Source organism: Bubalus bubalis, chromosome 12 (genome assembly GCF_019923935.1).
Source record: "Bubalus bubalis isolate 160015118507 breed Murrah chromosome 12, NDDB_SH_1, whole genome shotgun sequence".
Lineage (NCBI taxonomy): Eukaryota > Metazoa > Chordata > Mammalia > Artiodactyla > Bovidae > Bubalus > Bubalus bubalis.
In genome coordinates this window covers 17730156-17739743 of record NC_059168.1, presented here as the reverse complement: position 1 = coordinate 17739743, position 9588 = coordinate 17730156, and positions in this window count along the sequence as shown.

Here is a 9588-nt window from a genome sequence, read left to right as displayed (position 1 = left end):
TATACATACCCATTTGAATGCAGAGTTCCAAAGAATATCAAGGAGATATAAGAAAGCCTTCCTCAGTGATCAATGCAAAGAAATAGAGCAAAAAAATAGAATGGGAAAGACTAGAAATCTCTTTAAGAAAATTAGAGATACCAAGGGAACATTTCATGCAAACATGGGCACAATAAAGGACAGAAATGGTATGGATTGTAACAGAAGCAGAAGATATTAAGAGGTGGCAAGAATACACAGAAGAAATATACAAAAAAGATCTTTATGACCCAGATAATCATGATGGTGTGATCACTCACCTAGAGCCAGACATCCTGGAATGTGAAGTCAAGTAGTCCTTAGGAAGAATCAATATGAACAAAGCTAGTGGAGGTGATGGAATTCCAGTTGAGCTATATCAAATCCTAAAGGATGATGTTGTGGAAGTGCTGCACTCAATATGCCAGCAAATTTGGGAAACTCAGCAGTGGTCACTGGACTGGAAAAGGTCAGTTTTCATTCTAATCCCAAGGAAAGGCAATGCCACAGAATGCTCAAACTACCACACAATTGGACTCATCTCACACGCTAGCAAAGTAATGCTCAAAATTCTCCAAGCCAGCCTTCAACAGTACGTGAACTGTGAACTTTCAGATGTTCAAGCTGGATTTAGAAAAGGCAGAGAACCAGAGATTAAATTGCCAACATCTGCTGGATCATCAAATAGCAAGAGAATTCCAGAAAAACATCTACTTCTATTTTATTGACTATGCCAATGCCTTTGACTGTGTGGATCACAATAAACTGTGGAAAATTCTGAAAGAGATGGGAATACCAGACCACCTGACTGGCCTCTTGAGAGATCTGTATGCAGGTCAGAAAGCAACAGTTAGAACTGGACATGGAACAACAGACTGGTTCCAAATAGGAAAAAGAGTACATCAAGGCTGTATATTGTCACCCTGCTTATTTAACTTATATACAGAAGACGTCATGAGAAACGCTGGGCTGGATGAAGCACAAGCTGGCATCAAGATTGCCAGGATAAATATCAATAACCTCAGATATGCAGATGACCTCACCCTTATGGCAGAAAGCAAAGAACTAAAGAGCCTCTTGATGAATGTGAAAGAGGTGAGTGAAAAAGTTGGCTTAAAACTCACCATTCAGAAAACTAAGATCATGGCTTCTGGTCCCATCATTTCATGTCAATTAGATGGGGAAACAATGTAAACAGTGATGGACTTTATTTCAGGGGGCTCCAAAATCACTACAGATATTGACTGTAGCCTTGAAAATAAAAGATGCTTGCTCCTTGGAAGGAAAGTTATGACCAACCTAGACAGCATATTAAAAAACAGAGATATTACTCTGCCAACAAAGGTGCATTTAGTCAAAGCTATGGTTTTTCCAGTATTCATGTATGGATGTTGGAGTTGGCCTATAATGAAAGCTGAACACTGAAGAATTGATGCTTTTGAACTGTGGTGTTGGAGAAGACTCTTGAGAGTCCCTTGGACTGCAAGGAGATCCAACCAGTCCATCCTAAAGGAAATCAGTCCTGAATATTCATTAGAAGGACTGATGCTGAAGCTCAAACTCCAATACTTTGGCCACCTGATGCGAAAAACTGACTCATTTGAAAAGACCCTGATCCTGGGAAAATTGAAGGCAGGAGGAGAAGGGGTCGACAGAGAATGAGATGGTTGGATGGTATCACCGACTCAATAGACATGAGTTTGAGTAAGTGCTGGGAGTTGGTGATGGACAGGGAAGTCTGGTGTGGTGCAGTCCCTGGTGTCACAAAGAGTCAGATATGACTGAGTAACTGAACTGAACTCAATGAACAAAGTCAATATTGGACACAGGGTAAAAGTATTAGATATAGAAAATGCTCTCTGTAGAGAGAATACCTAACTACCCTAGCCTTCATCCTTCATCATCATTCTCTGTTCATTGAAAAATAAGTTGAAATACAAATTCCACAATCTCAGTCTACTTCATATACCCACTTAAATGTGTTCCCATTTCCCTTGACTATTTTCCAGTTGATAGTATAGATAAATTCTTTGTGTAGTTAATGAAGCCAAACAATTCCCCTTAATCAATCTCATCACCTTTTATATGATCAAAGACTCAACAAACTCTCTTCTTTTTCTCAAATTTATATCTACAACCAAGTCCTTCCCCCAGACCTCAAACCTGTATATCCAGCTGCCTACTGAATATGCCCATTTGGTTGCCTAATGAGCACTGTAGTCTTTAGGTGGCCACAACCAAGATCCTAATCCATCCCTCAAGAAGCCCCAACAACTTTATCACTGAACCTACACTTCACTTTTCTCTTTCTCAGTCAAAGATGATGCCATCATTCTAGTTGTTAAGACAAAGTCTCTTCATTCATGCTGTCAGAAAATTCAATTTTTCTACCTTTGAAATATATCCAGGATCTAACCAGGCCTCACCACTCCATGATAAACCCTGATTCAAGCCAATTCCAGGTTATTGCTGTAGCCTATTTATTGGTCCAGCTGCTTCTCTCTTTTCCTTTCCTCAGTCTTTCTTAAAGCAATAGCCAGAGTAGTTCTACTAAAACAAAATCAAAACTTGATATGACTGTTCTCATACCTTTTACTTACTTATCATCTCACTGAAAGGAAAATGTAACGGCATTGCTTTGGCCATCAAGGATGTACAACATATGCCCCTTGTTAACTCTTCTGTTATTTCTCCTTTTGCTCACTCAATTCTAGCCATACTGCCCTCCATGCTTGTCAAACACTAGATACAGTCCATTTCAGAACTGATGTTGCTTTTGTCTAGATAGTCTCATGGTTCTCTCCCTCATAGAGTGCAGGTTGCTGTTCAAATGCTACCATCTCACCTGAGTATGTTGTCAGGATAAAAATTGCAACACCTCAATGCTCCATATTCCCTTTTCCTTTTTCTCTATAGCACTTATCATCCTCTAACTCTGTACATTTGGTTGCTTATTGTCTGACTCCCCTGACTAGAAGGTAAACTCAATGAAGGCAGAGGTTCTTGTCTGTTTCCTTTATTTTTATATTCCTGGGCCTTAGAATTTTACTTGGGTATTTAATGAATGTTTGTTATTATTTTTGTTTATTTCTGTTGTCATTGTTGTTGCTGCCATTGCTATGAAGTACTATAATCTCAAAACAAAATCCATTACCTATCCTGCTAGAATAGCTTTGTCCTATCTCCAAATGGGTCACCTGACAATAGATATTTGACTTAATTAAAGGAACATTGTTTGAATATCTATTATCTGCTTAATGTTGACTTACTTTTTCAGTGGGAAGAGAAATAATATGAATACTATGTCTTGCTCTAGAAGAGCTTAAATATTTTTTAGGGGGAAGATAGACTATGAATGTAAAGAAATGTTTTAAATTCCTAAATGATAACATAAATATTAAATCTTAGTCTTTCAAACATTTAACAAATATTTTTCTGGGAAGTTACTGTCACTCACAGCCCCATCTAGATGTCATGCATGTAAATAAACAGAGAGGAGAATGACCCTTAGGAGGTCATATTTTAATCAAATGTGCTAAATCCATTGAACAGAAGAGTGGCCAGCACTAACGAGAGTGATACTGAAGACAAAATTCAAGAAGTAGGTGGCATAGGAATTTTGTCTGGACAATATAAACAACCTTCCATAAAAAACTGAGAACTCAATGTCAGTTCATGACCCAGAAATGCCTTCCATCTTGTCCACTCTCATAAATCATAATTCAGGGTTCTGTCTGCTCATGCCCTGGGTATAAGTTATTCTTACACATAAATCTGTCTCCAGTGGATCTTGTGAGAAATGATATTACTCTGAAATAAAGTTTGAGCCACATTCAAATCTACTTTGCTGATGGAATATAGATGTGGGTTAATTAGGGACTTTGATTATTGTCCCATTATTTTGGCTTTGGAAATGAGTACAATAGGATTTTTTCCGTACTTACAAGGACAGATTTCACAGCTTGTGTTGTTCTCTAACATAGGCTGCAAACTTACTCTGCTTTGGTCTCTGGGTGGAAATGGAAGGCTGTTAATCCTTCGGAGTTGCCCCATCTAACTGCTCCAGTACACTTAGCTTGCCCTGTTTCCTAGCAACTGGTTCAATCTAATTTGTTTTCCTATAGCAACCCTTCTGCATTTGGCTTTCTTGTGTCTCTTCCTCTTGTTAAATGGATTGATCAGTGTCTAATAGCCTTTACACCATATGTCTATGAAACTAGCTTTCCTCCAGAAGAGCAAGATACTGGGTACGTTCAGTGGAGCAATTTTTCATTTGGGTCTAAATATTAATATCAGAGAGCTCCTTGGTCATGTACATTATTAATATTATTTTATAATATAAAAACTTCCATGATGAGAAATCACTTTCCTTCCCAATGGGTCCTTATTAAAAACCACATAGATAATTTTTACTTCTCCACACAGTTTCTAATTCATCCAAATTATGTGAACTTGCTCATGTGTGAGCAAATTTTTTATTTATTGTTTGCATTACTATTTCTCTCTCTATCTTAAAATGAGTGTTGAGGAGAAAGAACTTTAAAAACTTTAATGAGTAGTTGATAATGCACATCCTGTATACAGAATGGTAGCCAGTTTTCATAGAGGGTAAATAGAGAGGTAGCAACTAATTTTGCCTAAGTTCAGTTTTTACATGCCCAATTGGATCAATATACTAATACAGATAAATGATAATATTATGAGCTGTTTGTATTACATGATAGATTTTGTGTGTGTGTTATATAGTGGGCCTGCAGTAAGACACTCCATGAAGTATTCTCTCTTGGAGACATCCCCCCAAGAGAAGGAAGACCAGAGTGATGTCAAGCACGTCCACATAAGCTCTCCAAGATATTCTACTACTTTCTAGCAGAATGAATAGGAAAATGGAAAGAAGCCAGTTTATTCTTAGGGAAAATAAATCTTCACGGAAATCGGTAATGGTAAAATGTTAGGTCACACTAACTGTCATTATTACTATTTCATGGATTAAATTATTACTGTTATTATTACTTATTACGCTTTCATAGATTATTACTATTTCATAGATTAAAAATAAACTGGATGGATAAATAAAAGTAACAATCTTTTGGGGGTGAATGAAGTGCATTTAGACTGTAAATATAAGACTGGAAGCTTCCCTCTACCACAGCATTTTTCAATTTGAAAAAGATATCAAAACCACCTGAAGAACTTTATCAAAACACACTTGGCCAACGACCTACCCACCAAGAGGTTTCTCTTCACCTGGAGTAGGATTTCAGAGGCACAGCGCAAAAAAGTACAATCAAAGCTTTTGCAAAAGTAAAGACATATGCATCCAGTACACTAAATAATGTCGTTCTGTAATGAGAAGTAGGCATTTTATGTAAAGCATAATTAAGGGACACTTTTAAAATAGGTAAATAGAGGTGACTAAAATAAATCCTGATTACTGTAAATTGGGATGCTTTCATATATGAAGAATAAGTTCTTTTATTATAAAAGTACTATATTAGCATTGCATAGCAGCTTGGCTTCTCCCTCCTCATCTTCTATAGGCGTTATTCAATATCAGCATCTTCAGGGCCCAGAAATTCACAAGGGTTCTAATTGAAGGAGTTCTTGCTGTCTTTCAGAAAGCCATTTGAATTGCCAGTTCCTACTTCAAAAATTTCATTGACAACTCATCCATAAATGTCTATCATTCTGATTTTATAAAATAGGTATTGTTTCTATGCATACCTGGTTGCAGATATTGGAAAACTGAGATCGTATCTACACAGAGAGATATGTATTTTGTCCTGCCTGTGTACTTTCCCCTTACCTGGAAGCTAAATTTGCATTTAGAAGATACTCAAATATCTTTCAAATGAATGAGTAAATGAATGAGTGAATTAAAAAGCTGCTATGTTGTTTGTAGAAGTCTAGCCAGAAATAATTTTGATGCTGAATTTATTAAAAGTTTGAAATTTTCTAAATAGAGCTGGAAAGCCCTATCTTATATACTGGAGTAGGAAATGATAACCCACTCCAGTATTCTTGCCTGGAGAATCCCCATAGACAGAGAAGCCTGGCAGGCTACAGTCCATGGGGTCACAAGGAGTCAGACACTACTGAGCAACCAAGCACAGCACATCTTATATATACACTGAGGATTTTTTTTTTTCTGAAGTGTTTCAATTCTCTGGCTTATAAATAGGGTTCTAGTTACCTCAAAAGTCCCAGGTTTCTCCTCATGAAATACTAAGACTACCAAGATTTCTGATTTCAAAATGTAATCTAAAAGTATCCCAGTCTGTCTGATCTTCTGCGTTTCACTCAATCCACTTGACTTTGTTCTGATTTGTGTGGGTCACACCAATTAACCATATTTCATTCTTGGAATTTTTGTCTGATTAATCTGTCTTAGTTTGGCTGTGGGCAGGCAACCCAAAATACTATGCCTAGCTCTTTGCTTCAGAAATTTTACCAACATTTACACCCTATATTCAATTGTTAGAGTTTAGCTGGAGCTACAGCACAAACTTAAAGATCAGCCAGCTTCTCAAGGAACACTGATGTTATCCAAGGTCTGCCATCCTTGTGAGCAGTGAACATAGTGAATAGGCCTTTTCAAAGGATGTATATTGTACTTCAGGTGCCATTGTGTGAACTCCATCCTTTTTAAACATATTTCACTGTGGCTAACTTGTAGTAGGGGAGTGAATTGATCCAGTGATTCTTATTAAACAAATTCTCCTTTCTCACTTAAAAAATACTATACTCTATCATGGATTTAAAATACAACAGTTTTATATTTCTTAAGTGATGGTAGTTAGGTTTTTCCTGTGGCATTTACAATATTTAAGTATGTTATATAATTTCCTAAACTATTTTTTTAACATTTATTTTTATTTATTTATTTGGCTGCACAGGATCTTAGTTGTGGCATGTCGGATCTAGTTCCCCAACCAGGGATCAAACCCAGGGCCCCAGCATTGAGAGATCAGGGTCTTAGCCACTGGACCACCAGGGGAGTCCCTCCCTGAACTGTTTTATAGAATCTGTCAATTCATACTTTTGAAAAGAGGAAAAAAGAAAGAAGGAAAACTTTCTTCCGATGGACAGAGCTGATTTGCTTTTTTTGATAAATGGAAATTCATTAACAGTGCAGCAAATATAACATTGTTGTTTACATGAATCTAGTGCTAATTAATCAAGCCAAACTTTGTAAACTGTAATTAAAGTAGCAAAAATGCCTAAAGACTCCTGAATTACATTTCATATGGACAAGCTAAATAATCATTGTGGGAAAAAAATGGTAATTTCCTAAGAGTGTTAATCATTTGGTCCATGTGATTCATTCTTCTGGTAATTGAATGTAATGATTACAATAGACTTGAGATTGTACTACATTAAGGAAATGAAAGATTGTGTTAAAATTAGGTGTTGATCAGATACTCTTTGTAACTTAAACTAATAAGCAGTGTTACATTGAAAGCAATAAAACCATTTGAACAAAGTCAAGATGATGTTGCTTTGCATAGCATGCAAAATCAAGCAACAGAAATGCTTTCCAGTGAGCTTTTCCTCCTCAGGATCCACAGATTTATCCTAAACCTGACTTAGGATGTGTTATTAGATGCAGATCCTAAGATAAAGACTTATAAAAGTCATTTATTAAGTGCTTCATGTTGTGGTGGTGGGGAGTGGGGGACCAGGGATAGGAAGACTGGATCAGGGAAAGGAAGATGCCAATGATGGGAGTATTCAAGACAGACCACCCCACAGTCAGCTCGGTTCCATCTGTCTGGACCAAGTAGCTCCAGTAGTTGAAGGGCAGTCCTTCAATAAAAATCAGAGACCGTTAAAAGCCCACGGGTGGGGCTGGGGTTTTAGGCACAGAAATGGCAGCAGTGGGCCTTGTCTTCTACAGTGTTTCTTGATGACTTGCATGATTTGAATGCTTCTTATCACATTTGCAAAACTTTAAGATTCTTGAGCTCAGGATTCATATTTAATATGCCTTTGCATCTTCTCAAGTAACTTGCAAATGGTATGATTTCATGAAGTACACACTGAATTACAAAAAATGCAAAAAAAAAAAAAATTCTACTCTACCTGCTCACAATCATTTCTGGAATCCTACCTGCATTTTGGTGCAGGTATTTTGAGTGAAACATTTCCTTTTACTTGTATTTTAATTCACCTGTTGCTATACTGCTGTGGAACAGTCTTAAATATTTTCATAAATTTAATCTTGTCTGATTTATGAAAGTTAAAAAATTCTGGATTCCAATGTAGAATTTTATTACTGTGAAGAACTGTATTTTGAAAGTTATTCAACTTAAAGCAGCATATTCATGCAGAAATATAAGAAGCACAGAACACCAAAAGACACTCTAATGACTAATAACTGCAAATTTGCTCTCAAATCCCACTCTTGGGCACAGTGCTAGAATTTTTGGAAAGGGCTGGTTGGCTCTGGAAACTGCAGAACAACCAGAAGTGAAATGATGCCCCATGCTGACTGTGCACTTAATTCCAGTAACAGTGTGCATATCCGGAGAGTATTTTCATTACTGCAACTAAACTCTAAGTTATCTAAGAACAAGTGTTCTTGTTTCTTTAGGATTTTCCCAGTAAGGAATAAAATCCTCTGTTTAATATATGGGCAAAATGCATTTTGTCTGGATAAGACTGTGATTATAATGCTAAGTCACTGAGAAATTTCTGTGGCCACTGTGCCCAATGTGTTCTCTTTTGATATGAACAGATGCGTAAAAATTCATAGTAAACCAAATAATCCCCTTTTCTACTTTGCCATATGCTTCTATGAGCCTTGACACTTATAAGGTTATGGGTAAAATATAGGAAAGCTAGGGATTTCTACTCACCTGTGTAAAGTTCAGATGTCTCCAAACACTTACAATTTTAATTTATTACATTCAGACACAAACTCATACACACAAGGTATGTAATGTGTATATAAACCTATCAAACAAATTACAAAACAAAAATCACAATTTGGGGAAGCTACTTCCATACTTCTTTCCAGTACCATCACACTGCCTTAAATAATTATTACCTTGTATCTTCTGCTTGGGCTTCCCCAGTGTCTCAGTGGTGAAGAGTCCACCTGCAATGCAAAAGCCACATGAGATGTGAGTTTGATCCCTGGGTCAGGAAGATCCCTTGGAGGAGGGCCTGGCAACCACTCTCAGTATTCTTGCCTGGAGAATCCCATGGACAGAGGAGTCTGGACAGCTATAGTCCATAGGCTCACAAAGAGTCAGACATGACTGAAGCAACTAAGCTCTTGAGCTCACATCTTCTACTCATCACTCACATACCTTTTAAATATTGAGTTTACCTTACTTTATTGATTTAGCCCTAAATAACACACAGTTAAGCTTTCATTGATTTTGAGTTTTATAGGCATGATATCACACTGAAAGTCTTCTAAGATTACTTTTCTTAATGTACTTCATTATATATTCATTTATTATATTCAATAATGCATTTAAAATTCAAGCATACTTTTTTTTAAATGGAGTGTTTCTTTTATTTTCACTGCTGTGTACTATGCTAATAAGTTATTAGGATAGT